Below are 22,735 nucleotides of genomic sequence, written 5' to 3'. Positions count from 1 at the left end.
CCCAAGAAGGAGATCCTTCCCCCGCGACTACTCGACCTTCCGCCATGACTTCTGGGGCAGACATCTCAATGTGTCTTCATGGAGACACTGTCACACCAGTGAGCTGCCCATGGAGAGGAAATGAAAGGGACAGCGATGGTCTGTCCCTTTGCCCCAGAGCTGGCCGTGTTATTCATGGCCAAATTTCAGGAGAAATTTACCTATGATAGCAATCCATTTGTGCATCATATCCACAAATGGTTTCGGTTTATTGATCACATTTTTTGCATTTGGGATGGACAAGATGATATTTTGAATGTGTTTATTGAATGCTTGAATGCCAGATTAGTAGATATACAATTCTGTGTGTCCAGTAGCCAGTCATCTATCAAATCTTTAGATGTAGCAGTCTTTGGCCACAATGGCCGATTATGAACTACATTGTTTACCAAATCAAGGGTTAGGAACAATGCCCTGCATTACACTATTCATCATCTACGCAGTTTACGTGACAAGTTGCCTTAGCGCCAATTTCTCCGAATAAGAGGGAATTGCTCAGGTAAAAGTGATTATTTCATGAATGCAGAAATTCTTGTGCACAAATTAAAGGAACGCGCATACCCAAACAAGTTGCTGAAAATACGATGAAACGTGCTTGGTGGAGTCCAAGAGAGACCCTTCTGGAAAATAGACCAGCAAATGACAAGTTAGAACGCATGGTATGCATCTCCACATTTTGTTCAAAGACTACCTGTAGGAAAGGGGGTTTCTGTTATAGTAACCCCCCCACTTTTTTCCAGACCACTGATGCAATTTGACTTGATGTGCCCTGGTACCCTGCCAATCAGGTTCCCAGGGCCTGTGTTATTTCCCCAAAACTAACCCAATTGGCATCTCTGGCCACATGTCAGCCCCTGGTAAATGGTACCACAGGTACCCAAGGCACTGTGACCAGAGAAGGACTCAAAGGGCTGCAGCACTTATTGTGCCACCCTTAGAGGCCCGGTACCTCTAGACACACACACACTGCCTTTGCAGGCTGCGTGTTTTGATGCAGAACAAAGTGAAGAGTCAACATGGCACACATCCCTGTGAGCCATGCCTACAAAACACTGCCCTGGCCTAGATCAGCCACCCCTCCAGCTAGGTGTACTATACCAGTGGTGAGGGTACAGGTGAATGAGCCCTGCACCCCTCCAGCTAGGTGTACTATACCAGTGGGGAGGGTACAGGTGAATGGGCCCTGTACCCCTCCAGCTAGGTGTACTATACCAGTGGTGAGGGTACAGGTGAATGAGCCCTGCACCCCTCCAGCTAGGTGTACTATACCAGTGGTAAGGGTACAGGTGAATGAGCCCTGTACCCCTCCAGCTAGGTGTACTATGCCAGTGGTGAGGGTACAGGTGAATGGGCCCTGTACCCCTCCAGCTAGGTGTACTATACCAGTGGTGAGGGTACAGGTGAATGAGCCCTGCACCCCTCCAGCTAGGTGTACTATGCCAGTGGTGAGGGTACAGGTGAATGAGCCCTGCACCCCTCCAGCTAGGTGTACTATACCAGTGGTGAGGGTACGGGTGAATGAGCCCTGCACCCCTCCAGCTAGGTGTACTATACCAGTGGTGAGGGTACAGGTGAATGAGCCCTGCACCCCTCCAGCTAGGTGTACTATACCAGTGGTGAGGGTACAGGTGAATGAGCCCTGCACCCCTCCAGCTAGGTGTACTATACCAGTGGTGAGGGTACAGGTGAATGGGCCCTGTACCCCTCCAGCTAGGTGTACTATACCAGTGGTGAGGGTACAGGTGAATGAGCCCTGCACCCCTCCAGCTAGGTGTACTATACCAGTGGTGAGGGTACAGGTGAATGAGCCCTGCACCCCTCCAGCTAGGTGTACTATACCAGTGGTGAGGGTACAGGTGAATGGGCCCTGTACCCCTCCTGCTAGGTGTACTATACCAGTGGTGAGGGTACGGGTGAATGGGCCCTGTACCCCTCCTGCTAGGTGTACTATACCAGTGGTGAGGGTACGGGTGAATGAGCCCTGTACCCCTCCAGCTAGGTGTACTATGCCAGTGGCGAGGGTACGGGTGAATGAGCCCTGTACCCCTCCAGCTAGGTGTACTATACCAGTGGCGAGGGTACAGGTGAATGAGCCCTGCACCCCTCCAGCTAGGTGTACTGTACCAGTGGTGAGGGTACAGGTGAATGAGCCCTGCACCCCTTCAGCTAGGTGTACTGTGCCAGTGGTGAGGGTACAGGTGAATGAGCCCTGCACCCCTTCAGCTAGGTGTACTATACCAGTGGTGAGGGTACAGGTGAATGAGCCCTGCACCCCTCCAGCTAGGTGTACTATACCAGTTGTGAGGGTACAGGTGAATGGGCCCTGTACCCCTTCAGCTAGGTGTACTATACCAGTGGTGAGGGTAAGGTGAATGAGCCCTGCACCCCTCCAGCTAGGTGTACTATACCAGTGGTGAGGGTACAGGTGAATGAGCCCTGCACCCCTCCAGCTAGGAGTACTATACCAGTGGTGAGGGTACAGGTGAATGAGACCTGCACCCCTCCAGCTAGGTGTACTATGCCAGTGGTGAGGGTACAGGTGAATGAGCCCTGCACCCCTCCAGCTAGGTGTACTATGCCAGTGGTCAGGGTACAGGTGAATGAGCCCTGTACCCCTCCAGCTAGGTGTACTATGCCAGTGGTGAGGGTACAGGTGAATGAGCCCTGCACCCCTCCAGCTAGGTGTACTGTGCCAGTGGTCAGGGTACAGGTGAATGAGCCCTGTACCCCTCCAGCTAGGTGTACTGTACCAGTGGTGAGGGTACAGGTGAATGAGCCCTGCACCCCTCCAGCTAGGTGTACTGTACCAGTGGTGAGGGTACAGGTGAATGAGCCCTGCACCCCTCCAGCTAGGTGTACTATACCAGTGATGAGGGTACAGGTGAATGAGCCCTGCACCCCTCCAGCTAGGTGTACTATACCAGTGGTGAGGGTACAGGTGAATGAGCCCTGCACCCCTCCAGCTAGGTGTACTATACCAGTGGTGAGGGTACAGGTGAATGAGCCCTGCACCCCTCCAGCTAGGTGTACTATACCAGTGGTCAGGGTACAGGTGAATGAGCCCTGCACCCCTCCAGCTAGGTGTACTATGCCAGTGGTCAGGGTACAGGTGAATGAGCCCTGTACCCCTCCAGCTAGGTGTACTGTACCAGTGGTGAGGGTACAGGCGAATGAGCCCTGTACCCCTCCAGCTAGGTGTACTATACCAGTGGTGAGGGTACAGGCGAATGAGCCCTGCACCCCTCCAGCTAGGTGTACCATGCCAGTGGTGAGGGTACAGGTGAATGAGCCCTGTACCCCTCCAGCTAGGTGTACTATACCAGTTGTGAGGGTACAGGTGAATGGGCCCTGTACCCCTCCAGCTAGGTGTACTGTACCAGTGGTGAGGGTACAGGTGAATGAGCCCTGCACCCCTCCAGCTAGGTGTACTATACCAGTGGTGAGGGTACAGGTGAATGAGCCCTGCACCCCTCCAGCTAGGTGTACTATACCAGTTGTAAGGGTACAGATGAATGGGCCCTGTACCCCTCCAGCTAGGTGTACTATACCAGTGGTGAGGGTACAGGTGAATGAGCCCTGCACCCCTCCAGCTAGGTGTACTATACCAGTGGTGAGGGTACAGGTGAATGAGCCCTGCACCTCTCCAGCTAGGTGTACTGTACCAGTGGTGAGGGTACAGGTGAATGAGCCCTGCACCCCTCCAGCTAGGTGTACTGTACCAGTGGTGAGGGTACGGGTGAATGAGCCCTGCACCCCTCCAGCTAGGTGTACTGTACCAGTGGTGAGGGTACAGGTGAATGAGCCCTGCACCCCTCCAGCTAGGTGTACTATACCAGTGGTGAGGGTACAGGTGAATGAGCCCTGCACCCCTCCAGCTAGGTGTACTATACCAGTGGTGAGGGTACGGGTGAATGAGCCCTGTACCCCTCCAGCTAGGTGTACTATACTAGTGGTGAGGGTACAGGTGAATGAGCCCTGCACCCCTCCAGCTAGGTGTACTATACCAGTGGTGAGGGTACAGGTGAATGAGCCCGGCACCCCTCCAGCTAGGTGTACTATGCCAGTGGTCAGGGTACAGGTGAATGAGCCCTGTACCCCTCCAGCTAGGTGTACTATACCAGTGGTGAGGGTACAGGTGAATGAGCCCTGCACCCCTCCAGCTAGGTGTACTATACCAGTGGTGAGGGTACAGGTGAATGGGCCCTGTACCCCTCCAGCTAGGTGTACTATGCCAGTGGTGAGGGTACAGGTGAATGGGCCCTGTACCCCTCCAGCTAGGTGTACTATACCAGTGGTGAGGGTACAGGTGAATGAGCCCTGCACCCTCCAGCTAGGTGTACTATACCAGTGGTGCGGGTACAGGTGAATGAGCCCTGCACCCCTCCAGCTAGGTGTACTGTACCAGTGGTGAGGGTACAGGTGAATGAGCCCTGCACCCCTCCAGCTAGGTGTACTGTACCAGTGGTGAGGGTACAGGTGAATGAGCCCTGCACCCCTCCAGCTAGGTGTACTATACCAGTGGTGAGGGTACGGGTGAATGAGCCCTGCACCCCTCCAGCTAGGTGTACTATGCCAGTGGTGAGGGTACAGGTGAATGAGCCCTGCACCCCTCCAGCTAAGTGTACTATGCCAGTGGTGAGGGTACAGGTGAATCAGCCCTGCACCCCTCCAGCTAGGTGTACTATACCAGTGGTGAGGGTACAGGTGAATGAGCCCTGCACCCCTCCAGCTAGGTGTACCATGCCAGTGGTGAGGGTACAGGTGAATGAGCCCTGTACCCCTACAGTGGCCAAGTCCATTCTTAGGCATTGAAATTACAGTGCTGACATTAAGAGTATATGGTGCTGGGAGATTGTCATTACGAACTCCACACCATAATGGCTACACTGAAACCTGGGAAGTTTGGTATCAAACTTCTCAGCACATTAACCCCGCACTGATGCCAGTACCTCATGTATTTTTATCTGAAGTGTTTTAGTGCGCCAAATTATATTTTGTACTGGGGGATTAAAATTAGAACTGTTTATAGGGAGTCACATATATAATCTACTTTTTAAGTAAAAACACAATAACATGAGTTGTATTTTTTTATATTAAAGCTATTATGTGGAATTTGTTTCTTGGTGGTATATATGTGTAATTAACGGATCTTGTGTAGATGTGATTGAGTAGAGTGGATTGAATGGTGGCTATACCTATTTGGTGATATTTTTGACTCCAAGAGGACATTTTATTTTCTACTCTTCAATAAAGATCAGATCTCCAGAGGACTGTGGACCTGTCCAGAAAACCTTTAACTTTAAGGATTTCGAACAATTGAACTTTGAAGTTCCGTCGTCTGACCTTCACAACTCTCAACGCACATCCAGGCCTGGCCACTGTGACTATAAACCTGTCAATTTATAAAGACATGTTTTCTTTTTGGTTTCAGTTTCTAAAAGGTCTGCGCCCAGTGTGGGTAGGGTATGCCTCTCCTGGAGTTCACGGGCCTAAGGGTTCATTCCTGGTATAAAGAACGGGTGACAGGGGGCGCTCCAGCCCAGTGCCCCAGGCCATCTGAATGGCGTCTGAGTTGAGCCCGTTTACGTAAACTCAGGCCATAGGCTGTGTCTCCATCAGCTTCCTATGTGATCTCAAACTCCCTGACATACCAAGGCGCCTAAACGTCTCGATCATAAAAGACTGTTCCAGGGAGTCAAATGCCTTATCGGCATCACCAGCCTTCATGTGTGCGTTTTCCCGATGCAGCACTGCGAATACCGCCCTTAGATGAACCGCTGTGGATTTATGTGGGACAAATCCCAACTGTACCAGGGAGACTATTCTCTCTCGTAGGAGGGATAGCCGAGTTGCATCACCTCAGGCAGGAATTTATTGTCACAGTGAAGCAGTGACAGAGAGCGATAAGAGATACACTTAGCCCGGTCTGTCCCAAGCTTGGGGAGCGCTGATATGATTGTGTCACTTATAGACAGCAGCGTCACAGCACCCTTTAATGCCTCGGTGTTAGAAATGGGAATTTCTGGTTGGCTAAGGCTTGCGCCAAAGCCAGGCAAAAACCACCATTCTAGTCAGGGCAAGGAAGTCACCCGCCAAGATAACCCCTGCTCACCCCCTTGGTAGCATGGCACGAGCAGTCAGACTTATCTCAGAGGCGATGTGTAAAGCATTTGCGCACTCACCCACCAGTAACAACATCCCAGGCCCCCCACAAAAGGAACTCCACATAAGGTTATATAAAAATAGCCTTTGTATTATCAGAACACATCAGAATCATAATCACAGGATGTAAATTGTGCCAACTAGCACCGGCAATATTTACAAGGGATTATATACATGGGACAGGGCCACATGGACCACTGTCAGGAATAAGCACTTTTAGAACTAGCATTTGTAGAATTAGCACTTTGTAGAAGTAACACTTTTAGAACATAGCACTTAGAACCTAGAACGCTTGTAGCACCAAATAGTAAATGTAGCACACAACCAGTAACTACTGGTAAAAGGTAAGTACCACCTACGCAACCCTGACTACCTTAGGAAAGTATCACGCAGGGCACCATGAACTCACTAGCATAACGATACTAGATAAAACAACCACCTAAGCATGAAAATACATTTAGGGGTATAGGCCAGAAGCTTCACACATGATGCATAAAAACACATTCAGAGGTGTCAGAACACAGGGTGCGCAAAACATACTACACACAGCACATTTCCTAACACCCAAAGCATTAGCGCATGAATCATAATAGCATATAAATCACATTTAGCGCAGAAATCACATGTAGCACATAACTCACATCAAAGTCCAGGTTGCACCACTGCGCCAGAACCTAAACGTAGCAGCTGCCCACTACTTGCTGGGCAGCTGGGGACAAGAGCAGGGCCTAAATGCTGCAGCTGGCACTAAGTGCTGCACAGCTGAGGAAGGCCAAAGTAGGGGAAAGGAGTGGGCCTCACTCCTCAGTCAAGAGAACACATGTCCCTAGGAAGGAAAGAGCCTAAACGGTGCAGCTGCCCACTACTTGCTGGGCAGCTGGGGAACGAACTGCGGCATGGGCTCTCACTAGCCCTCCGGAACCAAAACTGCCCAAAGGCTGGAGCCCTCTAGGCTCCAAGCCAACACTTGCCCATCGGTGGAGGCCTCTACGCTCTAAAACAATGTGCCCCCAGGAGCCCTCTAGGCTCTGAAAAATAATGGGGCCTCGTGGGAGCCATCTGGGCTCGGGGACCTTCATGCTGACTGGGGGGAGCAGCCCGCTGCCAGCCGGGGCCGCTCTACCTCCCGTAATGCCCAGAGACGTTGGAGCCCGAAGGCTCGAACTAACAATGCCCCCAAGGTGGTACAGCCTCCTGGGCTCGAGGTACAAAATGCCCCCAGGAGCCTTCTAGGCTCTAACTACCAACATGCGGGAGAACAGTTGAGCGGCCCGCTGTTATCCGGGGCCGCTCTACCACTGACAGGGGGGGCCCACCGAGACATTTGCACTCACCGGTTGCTCAAGGAGGCAGCGTCTCCGCGGGGCTTCTCTGCTCTTCTTTAAGGGTGGCCGGCAGGGCTCTCTATCACCAGGGCTCCCTCCTCTGCACGGGAGCCCCGCAACACTGGTGCGGCATTGCTGGTGGCCCCGGGGCTCTCCCTCACTCCTGGGAGCCCTGGGCCGCGGGGAGGCCATGACTTGGCCGGCTTTTCTTCCTTCTTCTCAGCAGCGGCCCCGGGCAGCTAATTTTAGTGCGGCAGCGGGCGGGACTTCCTTGAAGCAAGTGAAAGTCCCACACCGCTTCGGGCGCCCGGCTGCCTGACTTCCGGTTTGGGAGGCATTTTCCTTCCCGGTGCCGCGGAGGTGAAACTAAGGGGCATAAAATGAGGGGTGGGCACCCTCGGTGAAGGAAATAAACGTAGAAGCGGGGTAGGCACCCGCTAAGGCGCATCTGAAAAGGGGAGGCACCCTTATTAAAAAAATATTGCAACGGGCATAATGCAGGGTGGGCACCTGCGATGAAGGGGCTACAGGGGGAATCCCTACGCTCGGGATTCCCTCACACAGGGCCACAGGGGAAAGGAGCCCAGCGCTCCCAGGGCGCCAACAGGTAACATCAAGTCCTGGGGCAATGGCAACAGCAAGGAAAAAGGTCCTGGAGGTCAGGGGGGCATGTAGGTCCCAGGGGCCAGCACACAGGGCACTCCAGCAAGGAGACAGCCCCCATGGCGGTCCCTCCTGGGCCCCACTATCAGCCAGGACCCCTCTGTCAGGATTCAGGAAGTAGAAGGGTCCTCCAGGCATCCAGGGGCTGGGCAGGGCCCAGGAGGGCAAGCATTCCCCAGGGCCCCAGCAGCAGCACGCCCCTGGTAGATTCAAGTTGAGCACAAGAACCTTTTACAAGAGGACACCGCCCCTTTTTATACAGAGAAATCCCTTTGTCTGTGTCTGTAGGGTGGGGGAAAAACCAGTCGCAGCTGGTTTTGGAGCACTTTGTTTTTCTCAGCCCCTCTCCCTATTCACTGGCCAGGCTAGGATCATCAGTCGCACCACTGGGGGCGGAGCCAGCATTGTGTGGGGAAGCCCAGCCCTATTCAGGTCCCAGGTGCACTCCTCCCTCACATCAGCATGCTAATCTCTCCACTCACCACTGGGGCAGACCCATCCTGACTCCTGGAGCCAGGCTCACCAGCCAGCTCCAGCCAATCACACGCCAGACATAAATTACACAGGTATGCCAACTTCTAGAAGTGGCACTTCCACACTAGACACATTTATGCCACACACATCCTCGCGCAGCATTTAATCACACGAGTCCGCACAAACCAAACTCGCACCTGCACTCCCCACGCATCAGGAACTAACATGGACACATACATTCCCCATGCATTCCTATGGGAGGGCAGGTCAACCTCACACACGCACTCAGAGAGCGCACGCACTTTACACTGTGCCACAGTGCTAAAGTGCGCAAAGACCAGAAATCATTATAATTATGTAACACTAAAAGGCAAAAAGTTCAGGGGTAAACCTGCCAGAAGGGCCAAGTCCAACACTCGGCATACATATCCAGCAGATATGCATCCAGTATTTATTTCTAAGATTTGTAAAACTCCACACCTGACCTTCAGATCCCAAAGCCTTTCGTCCTCCTAGGGTGTCTATAGCTGCAACAATCTGTTGCCCAGAGATCGATGGCTTATGACTGGATGTGAGAGCAAATTAATATAGCTCTGAGCAACTAGTTCGGGAAAGAAGTGTCCTAGTGCTAGTATAAGCACATAAGTATCAAAATCCCACAGCCCCTGAACATGAACAGAAAGGTTTGATTTGTTTCCTGAAAGAACTCATGTTTTCTTGGGCGCACAGGGCAGGTGGGAGGGCATTTCATTCCAGATACCTGCAGTCACCACAGGCAGAGAGCAGCCATCTATTCTGATTTTTATAAACTTAGAGACTTTACGCAGCAAAGCATGATTGGCTCTCACCACTTGGCCAGCTGATACCAGGCAAAAGGCGAGGACATATAAGAATGAATCCCCTGATTGAAGAGCATTCATGACATACAGTCCTTTATATTGACATCTTTTCAGGACAGGAAGCGGTTGCAATTTGACCAGTTTGTTGGAGATCGACCTTGATTTTATAAACCTCAGAACAAGCCCAACTGCTGTCTTTGTAGCAGCAACAATCTATGTAGGCAATATTCAGATATGCCTACGTATAAGGTGATGCAGGAATTCATTCTCAATAGGATCAGAACCATTACCAGGTCCCTCCTAGATAAAGCAGGGATTAATAGAAGTATTTTTCTGATAACTTTCAGCAGTCAGAAGCCTGTAGAGCAGGTGATTTTAATGTATCCTTTTAGGAACAGATGCGAATCCACCCAAACTCCCAGTTTGCTGACCTGATGGAATGGGGTAGACAGAGCTCCCAAAGACACCGGCTGCCACCCTTGTGCCATGAGGCTCCGGTCCCAAATACCACTATTTCCGTTTTTCCACTGTTTAGCGCCAAAGAGTTTGAGCTCATCCAATCAGCGACTTCCTGGCGGCAGCTCCTGAACTTAGTGAGCATTTTATCTGTATTTAATTCTAAACCAATGATTTGTGTATTTTCGAGTAGAGGTGATATTGAATGGCTCCATCAGGCGTATTTTCTTCTAATCTAATGATTTGTATATCATCGAGTAGAGGTGATATCATTTATCAAATGACTCGATCAGGTGTATTTTCTTCTAATCTAATGATCTGTGTATCATCGAGTAGAGGTGATACTGAATGACTCGATCAGGCTGGCCAAGTGGGCCATGTAAAGATTGAAAAGATTGGGGCTCAAAACCAGCCGGGGGAGGGGGAATTGTCTTAGGGGTTGACCTGAAGTTAGCTGATGCCACCGCTTGGGTCTTGGCATCTTTCAAAAAGGATAAGAACCAAGCAGGCACTTTACCCAAAGACCCACCATCTGCAATCTCTGTAGTAATGTGGAGTGGGAGATGGTGTCATAGGCTTCTGATAGATCTAATCAGATCAGAGCCCCACCTCCCCACCCCCATACATAATGTCTCTAATATCCCACGTGGCTTTAGCTCTGTTGGAGCCCTGGATGGACTTTGTGCAGAAGTTGGTGGGACTCAAGGTATTTGGTGAGTTGCTTGTTCACGGTGGCCTCAGTTACTTCTGTGAACATCGGGAGCCGAGTGACAGGCCGATCCTTAGAGTTAGAACTGCTGTGACTACTGGAGCAGACATCTGGAAGTAATGTTGTCTAAAACACTCTGATTGGCTGCACGCTGGGGTGCAACGGAGGGCAAGAACAAGAAGGTTGGGCTTGGATGTGTCCCAGAGTAATTACCAGAGACCGGAATGAACTCAAACATCCCACCCATCATTTTGCTTATTCATAAATACGCCAGGTGTGCCCATGTGTGTGTTCCGTGCTCGCTGCACTGCTGGAATCAAGTCGCACCATACAGTCAGAGCCCAGATGTGGGTCCCGTGCTCGCTGCACCACTGGAGTGAAGCCGCACCCTACAGTCAAGGTCCAGATAGGCTGAAACCGGTCTTGGGTTGATTGTGTTCCGGTTCAGAAAGGATCTGGATTGGCTCTTCAGGCTGGACTGCCCTATTGGAAGAGGTCTAAAGCTGATTTGCATATGTCTGCTTCCTGTTTGAGGTGGCATTGTGGGCCAACAACCAATTGATCTCCCTCTCCGGCTTGGCCTGGTGAGGACCTGGACGTGAGATGGAGTCTAGTGAGGAAGAGGATGTGATCAGGGCCTGTTGAGGACCAGGACGTGAGTCAGGGGCTTGTGAGGACCAGGACGTGAGCCGGGGCCTTGTGAGGACCAGGACATGAGCCGGGGCCATGGGAGGACCAGGACATGAGCCGGGGCCTTGGGAGGACCGGGACGTAATCCAGGGCCTTGTGAGGACCAGGACATGTGTCGGAGCCTGGTGAGGACCAGGACGTGAGCCGGAGTCTAGTGAGTACAAGGATGTGAGCCGGAGTCTGATGAGGACCTGGATGTGAGACAGAGTCTAGTGAGGATGAGGATGTGATCAGGGCCTGGTGAAGACCAAGATGTGACCCGGGGCCTTGTGAGGACCAGGACGTGGGCTGGGGCCTTGTAAAGACCAGAAAATGAGCCTGGGCCTTGTGAGGATGAGGATATGTGCCAGGGCCTGGTGGACAGGACGTGAGCCAGGACCTTGTGAGGATCAGGACGTGAGCCTTGGCCTGGTATGGACCAGTACGTGAGCCGGGGCATGGTGGACCAGGACGTGAGGCGGGGCCTTGTGAGGACCAGGACGTGAGCCAAGGCCTTGTGAGGACCAGGATGTGAGCCAATGCCATGGGAGGACCAGGACATGAGCCGGGGCCTTGGGAGGACCGGGACGTAATCCAGGGCCTTGTGAGGATGAGGATGTGTGCAGGGGTCTGGTGGACCAGGACGTGAGCCAGTGTCTTGTGAGGACCAGGACATGAGCCATTGCCTTGTGAGGACCAAAACTTGAGCCAGGGCCTTGTGAGGACCAGGACTTGAGCCAGGGCCTTGTGAGAACCAGGACGTGAGTCTGAGCCTGGTATGGACCAGCACGTGAACCAGGGCCTTGTGAGGACCAGGACGTGAGCCAGGGCCTTGTGAGGACCAGGACGTGAGCTGGGGTCTAGTGAGGACCAGGACATGAGCCAGGGCCTTGTGAGGACCATGACGTGAGCCAGGGCCTTGTGAGGACCAGGACGTGAGCCAGGGCCTTGTGAGGACCAGGATGTGAGCCGGGGCCTGACGGACCAGGATGTGAGCCGGTGCCTTGTGAAGACCAGGACGTGAGCTGGGGCCTTGTGAGGACCAGGAAGTGAGCTGGGGCCTTGTGAGGACCAGGATGTGAGCTGGGACCTTGTGAGGACCAGGACGTGAGCCAGGGCCTTGTGTGGACCAGGACATGAGCCGGGGCCTGTTGGAACAGGATGTGAGCTGGAGCCTGGTGGACCAGGACGCGAGCCGGGCCTTGTGAAGACCAGGACGTAAGCATGGGCCTGGTAGACCGGGACGTGAGCCAGGGTCTGGTGGACCACGACATGACCCAGGGCCTTGTGAGGACCAGGACATGAGCCGGGGCCTTGTGAGGACCAGGACGTGAGCTGGAGCCTGGTAAACCAGGACGTGAGCTGGGGCCTGGTGGACCAGGATGTGAGCCAGGGCCTTGTGAGGACCAGGACGTGAACCGAGGCCTGGAGGACCAGGATATGAGCCGGGGCCTTGTGAGGACCAGGACGTGAGCGTGGGCCTGGTAGACCAGGACCTGAGCTGGGGTCTGGTGGACCAGGACGTGGCCCGTGACCTTGTGAGGACCAGGACGTGAGCCAGGGCCTTATGAGGACCAGGACATGAGCTGGGGCCTTGTGAGGACCAGGACGTGAGCCAGAGCCTTGTGAGGACCAGGACGTGAGCCATGGCCTTGTGAGGACCAGGACATGAGGCAGGGCCTTGTGAGGACCAGGATGTGAGCCGAGGCCTTGTGAGGATCAGGACATGAGTCAGGGCCTTGTGAGGACCAGGAAGTGAGCCATGGCCTTGTGAGGACCAGAACGTGAGCCAGGGCCTTGTGAGGACCAGGATGTGAGCCAGGGCCTTGTGTGAACCAGAACGTGAGCCGGGGGCCTTGTGAAGACCAGGACGTGAGCCGGGGGCCTTGTGAAGACCAGGACGTGAGCCAGGGCCTTGTGAAGGTCAGGACGTGAGCCGGGGCCTTGTGAGGACCAGGACGTGAGCCATGGCCTTGTGAGGACCAGGACATGAGGCAGGGCCTTGTGAGGGCCAGGACGTGAGCCATGGCCTTGTGAGGACCAGAACGTGAGCCGGGGCCTTGTGAGGACCAGGATGTGAGCCAGGGCCTTGTGTGAACCAGAACATGAGCCGGGGGCCTTGTGAAGACCAGGACGTGAGCCGGGGGCCTTGTGAAGACCAGGACCTGAGCCAGGGCCTTGTGAAGGCCAGGCGATGAGCCGGGGCCTTGTGAGGACCAGGATGTGAGCCATGGCCTTGTGAGGACCAGGACGTGAGCCGGGGCCTTGTGTGGACCAGGACATGAGCCAGGGCCTTGTGAGGACCAGGACATGAGGCAGGGCCTTGTGAGGGCCAGGACGTGAGCCAGGTCCTTGTGAGGACCAGGATGTGAGCCAGGGCCTTGTGTGAACCAGAACGTGAGCCGGGGGCCTTGTGAAGACCAGGACGTGAGCCGGGGCCTTGTGAAGACCAGGACGTGAGCCAGGGCCTTGTGAGGGCCAGGACGTGAGCTGAGGCCTTGTGAGGACCAGGACGTGAGCCGGGGCCTTGTGAGGACCAGGGCATGAGCCGGGCCTTGTGAGGACCAGGGCATGAGCCGGGCCTTGTGAGGACCAGGATGGGAGACGGGACCTGCTGGACCAGGATACAGAGCCAGCTCTCGCTCCCATTGAGAGGCCAGACTAAACACATGGTTTGTCATCTCTTGCAGGACCAGGGAAGGGTCAGTCCAGAGATCCAAAGATACCAGAGACTGAGGCGCCCCCTGTTTTTCATTGTATTTCTCCCTGAAATAGATAAAACTGTGTGAAATCTCCTTGAGAGAGATTCATATTATCACAGATCTCACTGGACTCACAATCTGCAGAAAGAGGCTGAGAATGAACGTCCTTGCACATGAACTGTTCTACTCTTCTCTGCCACGATGTCCTGGGAAGTACCAAATATTTCCGTAGAGTGATCCCCTGAATATTCATGCCTGTACTTTCATGTAATACGTAAGTGCATTCTGGGGGTTGTAGTCTTGGTTACTTTACTAAAGACAGTGGTTTAAAAAATAAACTCCATGCTTGGAGGAGATGTGTGCCTTTGTCAGAAGCCATCTGAGGCTCTCTGGTAACTCTGGATACTTTTCAAAAACTCGAATTATGAGCTCTTAAAATAAAATGATATGTCTGGAAAGGAGCCTCTCTGGGCGGTGAGAGCAGCAGCAGAGGCGGTCCACATTCTTCATACCAAGAGAACAGGACAGGCCTCACCTCCTACCCCTACAGGGCATGTTTCATACCAGAAGACGACACACCTCCACTCCTCTGCATCCTCCTGGACACGCCTCAACGACTCTGCACCCCCAGCGCAGGAGAGGTACCACCTCCTCTGCACTCCTGGGCAGGCCTCACTTGGACAGGACATGCTTCACCTCCTCTGTTCCCCGGACAGGCCTCGCCGCCTTTGCTCCCCCTGGACAGGCTTCACCTCCTCAGCCCCCCTGGACAGACCTCTCCTCCTCTGCGCCCCTGGACATGACTCTCCTCTTCTGCACCCCTGGACAGGCCTCTCCTCCTCTGCACCCCCACGGAACAGGCCTCAACTCTTCTGCACCAGCTTCACAGGCCTCATCACCTCTGCACCCCTGGACAGGTGTCACCTTCTTTGCAACCCCCCCTGAATAGGACATGCCTCACCTCCTTTGCACCCTTTGGCAAGCCTCACCTCCTCTGTACCACCCTGGACAGGCCTCACCTCCTCTGCACCCCTGGACAGGCCTCACCTCCTCTGCACCCCTGAACAGGCCTCACCTCCTCTATACCCCTGGACAGGTCTCATCTCCTCTGCACCCCTGGACAGGCCTGACCTCCTCTGCACCCCTGGACAGGCCTCTCTTCCTCTGTACCCCTGGACAGGCCTCTCCTCCTCTGCACCCCTGGACAGGCCTCACCTCCTCTCCACCCCTGGACAGGCCTTACCTCCTTTGTACCCCTGGACAGGCCTCACCTCCTCTGCACCCCTGGACAGGCCTCACCTCCTCTGCACCCCTGGACCGGCCTCTCTTCCTCTGTATCCCTGGACAGGCCTCACCCCCTCTGCACCCCTGGACAGGCCTCACCTCCTCTGCACCCCTGGACAGGCCTCACCTCCTCTGCACCCCTGGACAGGCCTCACCTCCTCTGCACCCCTGGACCGGCCTCTCTTCCTCTGCATCCCTGGACAGGCCTCTCCTCCTCTGCACCCCTGGACAGGCCTTACCTCCTTTGTACCCCTGGACAGGCCTCACCTCCTCTGCACCCCTGGACAGGCCTCACCTCCTCTGCACCCCTGGACCGGCCTCTCTTCCTCTGCATCCCTGGACAGGCCTCACCCCCTCTGCATCCCTGGACAGGCCTCGCCTCCTCTGCACCCCTGGACAGGCCTCTCCTCCTCTGCACCCCTGGACAGGCCTCACCTCTGCACCCCTGGACAGGCCTCTCCTCCTCCACTACCCTGGACAGGCCTCTCCTCCTCTGCACCCCTGGACAGGCCTTACCTCCTTTGTACCCCTGGACAGGCCTCGCCTCCTCTGCACCCCTGGACAGGCCTCTCTTCCTCTGCATCCCTGGACAGGCCTCGCCTCCTCTGCACCCCTGGACAGGCCTCTCCTCCTCTGCACCCCTGGACAGACCTCACCTCCTCCGCACTCCTGGACAGGCCTCTCCTCCTCTGCACCCCTGGACAGGCCTTACCTCCTTTGTACCCCTGGACAGGCCTCGCCTCCTCTGCACCCCTGGACAGGCCTCTCCTCCTCTGCACCCCTGGACATTCCTCTCCTCCTCTGCACCCCTGGACAGGCCTCACCTCTGCACCCCTGGACAGGCCTCAACTCCTCTGACCCCTGGACAGGCCTTGCCTCCTATGCACCCCCCTGGACAGGCCTCTCCTCCTCCGCACCCCTGGAAAGGCCTCCCCTCCTCCGCTCCCCACTCAGGCTCAGCAGGAGGAAGAGCTGGGGTCTCCTGATGTCACCGTGAGTGCCAGGGGGGGGGTGGGGTCTGATCCATGGATTAATAAATTGCAGCCAAGTGAGTTGGCAGCTCTCCTACCTGAGCAGAAACCTGTCGGGCTCTCTCCTCCTCCTGGGGACCTGAGGGGGGCAGATCTGGGGTCTGGGGGGTCTGAAGATGAAGGTAACTGCCCACCAGACAGGGCTCCTTCCTCCTCTGCAGCAGGCTGCACACACCAGGAGAGGCCGGAAGTGATGTCAGCACAGCTGCTGGTGCTGTCTCTGCCGCCGCTGACCCGGAAGAGGAAACCCTTCTCCCTTTCAGCCAATGTGTAGCTCAGTGGTTTCATCAGCAGTCGAGGACCGCCCTCTGGTGGCCGCTGACAGAACCGCTGCCTCCAGCCTCCAGGAGTGAATACATTTCACACAAACAAGCATTTATACCTGTAAAGACATGGGATTTCAGATGTCACAGACGGGAATGGTTTAAAGGGTCAGACAGTTCAAGTGCAGGGCCTCACACTTGGCTGCTGCTGTAGAAAAATATTTATAGCTTCACTTCAGGTGAGCATCTTCCAAAACACTGATGTAAAGGACTTGAGAGTGTTTACAGAAAGGTGACAACTGGAAGTGGCAATCTGTACTTCAATGAATATATCTGTATTTCAATGAATATATCTGTATTTCAATGAATATATCGGTATTTTAATGAATATATGAGTATTTCAGTCAGTTTTGCAATTAAACTGGACAGCTTATTTATTCTTTTACATAATTTATTTGCAGTTTTTCAAATCCACAACGTGCTGGATAGCAAAGTAAACAGAGATAAATACCATGGAGTTTAAGACACCAGATCAGTGACAATGAGGCATAGGTCATGTGTCAAAGCGACAATTGAAGGAGCTTATTTCTAATTTTCCTATGTCTGTGGCTTTTTCCTTATATTTAATACGGTTTTATATCCTCGAATAAGATTGAATTGTAGGTTCTAATTAGGTTTTGAGTTTCTGGTTTAAGAGCACAACTGTCTCCTAAAATATTAAGACACCAGCCTCTTCCAGGCTTTGTTGTTTTGTTTACAGTAACCACCATTCTCTCTCAACAAAGATTCACTGGCAAAAAATAAAGCAATTTATCTTTGAAACAACTCATTCCTAAGATAGAGATATAAAGTATGAACAAGAAATTTCTCACACAGTTTGCATTGTATCATAAAAATGAGTGGGTGTTACAGGTCTGAAGAACTGGGGAGGGGCATTTGACTACTGGAAAATATTCTACTCCTTCACATAGGCCCCTATATCATCGTACGCCCGTCATCAATACACCATTGATTAGTGAGTGCGTCAACTCTTTGTAGCATTGTCATGCAAGCAGTCTTAAATGTCTCAACAGCAACATTAGTTCGGACGTGCATACATCAGAGCTCTCAAACCTCACCCATCATGAGTGACACTCACACATTTGGAGGTCGGTCTGAAGTGTCACTCAAACCTGGTTCATTTTTCCAAAATATGGGGATTAACTAGAACTTCACACGTGACTATTCGGCACAGAGCAGACCCTCTGTCCCACATTTTAGTAGCAAAACCTATATTTCACCATGAGTATTGCACACAGTTCAGTGGAATGTTAAATTGAATGTCAATTTTAGTGAGACTTGGTTGTTAATTTTATCACTTTACATTTCTTCTGATCATGTCTATAAATTCAGTAATGTCTCTTCCTTTGGAATTGTCAAAGTCAAATGTTAAGTGACACCACTCCCTGTGTCTTTTTTAAATATCTAATTTTGTTATTGACTTTTTATACACAATGAGCATTTAACAGGGATTGAAGTTTATCAATTCAGCAGAGTCCAAGATACTGTGTAAACTAGAACTGGTGAGACGACATTGATAACAGGAAAAACGATAAATAAAATACCATCTCCAGATAGAGGTGATGTGTCCTAGAAGATCCCGCAGAAGATCAGGGAAGGAGGACGAGGGGGAGCAGGAGGGGAAGGGACATGGAAACAGGAGAGAAAAGTCAGGGTGCCAGGACCCATGGTCGCCCCCCAAATAACCAACTCCCACTACGAAGGCCGTAGCCAGCTTACTCTTACCATGGGGATTTAAATCCTGGAATATTGACATTTTGTGAAGCAAGGTCAGACGGGCCATGAATTGCGGTGCCACCCCTTGGTTGGTCATCAAGTTATCCCAAACGAAGCCCAGTAGCACAAAGTACTGTACAGTCCACAGGAAATGCAAAATGTCACAGGCGAGTGCGCTACACCATCAGCACCTCCAGCACTTGGAATCGTCTGCCATATGTGCTTTATAGATCCACTCCGGCGTCCAGTGCCAGTGGTGTAGGAACTTGAAATAACTGATTTCAACCTGACCTCCTGAGGTATACTGCCATGATCTTTCCAAAGGTCATGGAAGTCCTGCTCAGAGAGTGAGAGGCCCAACCTCTGCTCCAGCAAACAGCATAGATTGTAGGCGGCAGTGCTTTACAAAAGGCTGTCCACAGCTGTAACATACAATCCCACCTTAGGGCCTGATTCTGATGTGGTTAGGAAGGCCTCCTAACGGCATTTGCTATGTCCAAATCGGATCGGGAACGTGTCTTACCAATTGAGGGCCCTATTACGATGCGATTAGGAAAGCATTTCCCACCTCGGGCCCGATTAAGATGAGGTTAGGAACATAGGCTCCCATTGACGTCAATGGAGTCCAACCAAATCATATCTGGAAGCATCCCGACGCATCATACTCGGTTGGTTGGACTCTCCCGATCCGATTTGGTTGGAAACCATTCCCAAACCCATTTGGTCGGGAAGCTTTCCACACCGCATCAGAATCGGGCCCCTAGTGTCCTTGAATCCTTTCCACATCAGTGTATAACTCAACATTGGGGCAGTCTTAGGATCTTAAGGGGGAGCACCAAGCATGTGTCGAAGGCTATGCATAGGCTGTCGATACCATCAGTGATGCGATTGTGGCAGCCCATAATCACGCATGAGAGTAGCAAAGGGGGCCAACTCACCGTCCCCTACTATATCGTCAACAGAGCGTATCCCTCTGGTCCTCCACTGTGTAATAGGAGTTCAGATCATACTTGGCCCCAAGCAGCTCCTTGAGAAGAGCAGGGGTCAGCAATGCGTTATACGTCTGAGCCAGGTGAAACTCAAGGTTAGTCAACCAACGCTGTTATGCCTCACAGTGGCACTTATAGGCAGCCAAATCGTTCATCGGCCTTCCTGCCCTCTCACAGCACCTGTGCAGAGGAGATGGACCCAGCGTTCTCCTCCAAGTACTGGCTCAGATATTGGAACCATATTTGTTTGTTTTCAGGGGCTTTATACCATGCTGTATACATACGCCAACGGGCCTGAGGGGTTTTCAACAATCAAAGTTTATGGTCGAGTAGCAGAAGATCATGATCAGAGGTACTGTTTGGGAGGATCAAGGCGTAAACGTTTACAATGGACGTAGGAGGTGAAAGTATAGTCTGCGTCCCTCAGGTGCGTCAATCACCATAGATCCATCAAGGCATGATCATCAATAATGTCAGAGAGGATGAACCGGTCTCGGGCTGCCTGGTCGTATGGTTTCTGGACTTGTCAAGGTGCCATATTCCAGCACCCTCCCTCATGAATACCCTGGCTGTCCAAAGGAGAGCAGGAGAATGGTCAGCCGCCGGGGCATAGATAGAGCCCACACACAAAGATTCATTAAAAATCTGAACCTTGGCAAAAATATATCTGTACAGGGGGTCCGCCATGTCTACAGTGTGCAAACCCCCATGGATTTGTGCTATAATAATTAGAAGTCAAACTGAGCAAAGCTAGCAGCGCACATTTAGGTGTTCTGGTTTAGCTACATTCAGGCATGTTATGTATGTTGTTATGTTAAGTTAATTTCTATAGCGCATGACTTACCTGGGGGCATCTCAGCGCTCGCCTAGAAATTTGGCCCGAGGACTGGAAGTCAGAACAGAGTTAGAACAGGAATGCTTTTAGTTGTTTCCTAAAGGTGATGTATATGGAAATTTTGTTAAGGGACAGCAGTAGTTTATTCCAGTATCTTGGGGCCAGACACGAAAAAGTTTTACACCAGTGCGACTCAAACATATACGAGGAACCTGTAGAAGGCCTAGAGTACTGGATCTGAGATCTCTGTTCGGTGTATGAAAGGTGAGTTTATTTTGTAGATAGTAAGGGCCTCTGCCATTCAGCGCATTGTAAGTGAGACAACAGATTTTGAAAAAGGATCTCTTCCTTACAGGTAACCAATGCAGCTCTCTCAGCAAGGGAGCAGAAGGAGCGCCAGCAGGGCGGTTCAGTAACATTCTGGCCGCCGTGTTCTGAATCACTTGTAATTTAGTAAGCAGGGTCTCTCCCACTTCCGCCAACAGAGCATTACCATAGTCTAATCAGCTGATGACCATGGCTTGAACTAAGGTTCTGCGGTGATTAGTGGGCAAGTAGGGAAGAATTTTGCGGAGTAAACACATACTATAGTAGCAGGAGCTAGTAGTGACAGCAATGTGGTCTTTCATGGATTATGACTGATCTAATTTTAGGCCTAGATTTTTAACACATTTTTTAGGAACAGGAGCTGGTCCCAATTGTGAGGGCCACCATTCATCAGACCAGCTAGCTGAGGCTTTCCCCGTTAGCATGACCTTGGATTTTCCAGGATTCAACTGGAGGCAGTTCTGTGTCATCCAGCTAGAGATTACAAGCATTCTGCTGGAGAACCGCAATTTCTCTGCTTCTATCTTTGGGCCAATAGTAAATATAAGCTGAGTATCATCAGCATATGAAATTATCTCAAAACCTAGCTGTTCTACAAATTTTTCTAACAGATATGGCCCTAGCATGATAGTTTGCGTTCTGTCTGACAAAGTTCTGCAACCACTTCAAGGCTGCCCCTTGAATGCCACAGGAAGCTAGTCTCTCCGCGAGCACTAAATGTGAGATGGTATTAAAAGCTGCGGAGAGATCTAGAAGGATCAGTACTACCGATCCTCCAATGTCTATTTTCTGTCTGAGCGAGTCAGTTACAGCAAGCTTGGCAGTCTCGGTACTGAAGCCCGGTTGAAACCCGGATTGTGATGGATCCAGAATTTCCTTGGACTCCAGGCATAGACTTAGTTGCTTGTTAATTATACTTTCCAGCAGCTTGCCCAATAAGGGTAGTATAGAAATAGGGCGGTAGTTGCTGAGTTCTCGGGGATCCGCAGTTGGTTTCTTCAATATTGGATGTACGAATGCTTCCTTCCATGTTATTGGAATGGTACCTGATTGTATTGAATAATTATTGATGTTTAGAATTGCTGGCACGCAACGAGTGGCTAATAGGGGCCATTGTCTTTGGAGGACAAATATCTTGGGGTGAGCCAGATTTTGAGAAGGAGAGAGCATTGGAAACTTCCTCAAGCGTGGTTAACTCGAAACAATCTAAGGTGCTAGCTGCCATTTTTTCTATGCCCTCTGTTCTAGTAGAGGCTTCAAGGTCTTGAGAGGTGATCGATGAAAAGTTAGCATAAATATTAATTATCTTTTCTTGAAAATAGATTGCTAACGAATTACAAAAATCTTGGGTTTCCATAGGCAATTGTCTACAGACATGAAGAGATACATAGTCTTTTACTATATTAAAAAGGGCCTTTGGGACGTTACTGGCACGTTCAATTTGGTTAATAATAAATAGACGTCTGGCTCATTTTAAATTCAGATTACAGTTAGACAAGAATTGTTTAAACTGTAGTTTGTTTTGTGGGTCTTTACTAACTCGTCAAAGTCTCTCCAATCTCTTGCATTTGGATTTTTCAATCTTTAGCTCCGAAGTGCACCAGGGGGCTGATGTGGACATTGGGGAGAATCAAAAACTGTCACAAAGGTGGTATTAAATTCTTCCAACGTCGTAGGAGCTTCCTTATCCTTCTTTGGTGATTCCAGGTGGAAATCCTCTTTAAAGGCTTCTACAGAAAGATTTCGTCAAGGTCTGTGCCCCACTTGTTTTTTCCCTGCACTTAAGTCTGAGCTCTGAGGGCATGGCTGTTGGATAGAGAACCTAATCATTGAATGATCGGTCCAAGTGAGAGAGTCTGGGAGGTTACAGGTTAGATGATCAATATTAGAAAAGATTAGGTCTAGCGAGTGGCCAGCTGGATGAGTTGGGCCTGTACCTCTTTGGGTGAGTCCAATCATGTCTAGAGTAGAGAGGAGTTTATTAACTCAGGGTTCGTATGATTTTCACCATGAAAATTAAAAACCCCCAACAAAAGAAATGTATTTGAGGAGAGCACATGCATAGCAATTAGATCTATCAGTTGGTCTGTGAAATTGGTCTTAGTTCCTGGGGCACGGAATATTAGTGCACCGTTCCAACTATCTGTTGGTGACGTAATAATCTTGAAAATTCCCAGTTCTATACTTTCATG

The 22,735-nt window shown here is 51.6% G+C and overlaps 1 protein-coding gene across 4 annotated transcripts in view; it reads right to left on the bottom strand.

The window, feature by feature from the left end:
- Nucleotides 1-22,735, bottom strand: part of LOC144805852 (uncharacterized) — a 115,094-nt gene that overhangs the window by 13,872 nt on the left and 78,487 nt on the right. Inside the window, exon 1 of one of the 4 annotated variants that reach the window (XM_078672331.1) lies at nucleotides 16,392-16,522. The exons of the other annotated variants lie outside the window; for them this stretch is intronic. The gene's annotated coding sequence lies outside the window, so the exon portion shown is untranslated. Of the gene's footprint in view, nucleotides 1-16,391; nucleotides 16,523-22,735 lie in introns of those variants that run through there. 4 annotated transcript variants of the gene reach the window in all.

This window comes from Lissotriton helveticus (assembly GCF_964261635.1).
Source record: "Lissotriton helveticus chromosome 1_1 unlocalized genomic scaffold, aLisHel1.1 SUPER_1_unloc_3, whole genome shotgun sequence".
Lineage (NCBI taxonomy): Eukaryota > Metazoa > Chordata > Amphibia > Caudata > Salamandridae > Lissotriton > Lissotriton helveticus.
Note: the sequence above shows the minus strand (reverse complement) of the source record. Positions and strands in the feature narration are given on the sequence as shown.